This window comes from Oryzias melastigma, unplaced genomic scaffold (genome assembly GCF_002922805.2).
Source record: "Oryzias melastigma strain HK-1 unplaced genomic scaffold, ASM292280v2 sc00270, whole genome shotgun sequence".
In the NCBI taxonomy this organism is placed as follows: domain Eukaryota; kingdom Metazoa; phylum Chordata; class Actinopteri; order Beloniformes; family Adrianichthyidae; genus Oryzias; species Oryzias melastigma.
This window is the reverse complement of record NW_023416899.1, coordinates 485,978-486,541: the sequence shown is the minus strand read 5'-3', so window position 1 is coordinate 486,541 and position 564 is coordinate 485,978.

Here is a 564-nt window from a genome sequence, read left to right as displayed (position 1 = left end):
AATATTCCTAATTAAAACATATTACAATAAAATCCATAAAACATTCAGATTAAAAATTCACTAAAATCCTCTTGTGCTGTTCAGTCAGGGAGTTGTACTGTCTTATTGCACGAGGGACAAAAGACCTGCTTAGACCTGCATAAACATGAGTCGGAACTCCACTGTGACCAGGTTTTGATTTTGATATTAATTGATTTAGGGTGTTGTAAATTCCACACAGTTTTACTTATTTTTGTTTAGGCACTTTAGTGGACAGCCAGGGGTCCTACGTGAATGAATGGATGCGCAGAGCACATGCGTGGAGAGAGAGAGAGAGAAAAAGCTAGCTGTAGGTGCACTTTTGGCTCTGTAGTGTTGAAAAATAGCAAAAAAAACGGTTAAAACTGCTCCTCTTGTTCTGTGCTCTTTGATCGGAGTCCTGTCGCGGATGTAGAAGTCCCAGTCCGAGGAAACGGTCCTCCCCTTTCCCAACATAGGGGTTAAAGGTTCTTTTACATTACACTGAATAAAACTCAACAGCTACACAAACACAACACATTTCAATTTAATTCAGTGTCCTATATG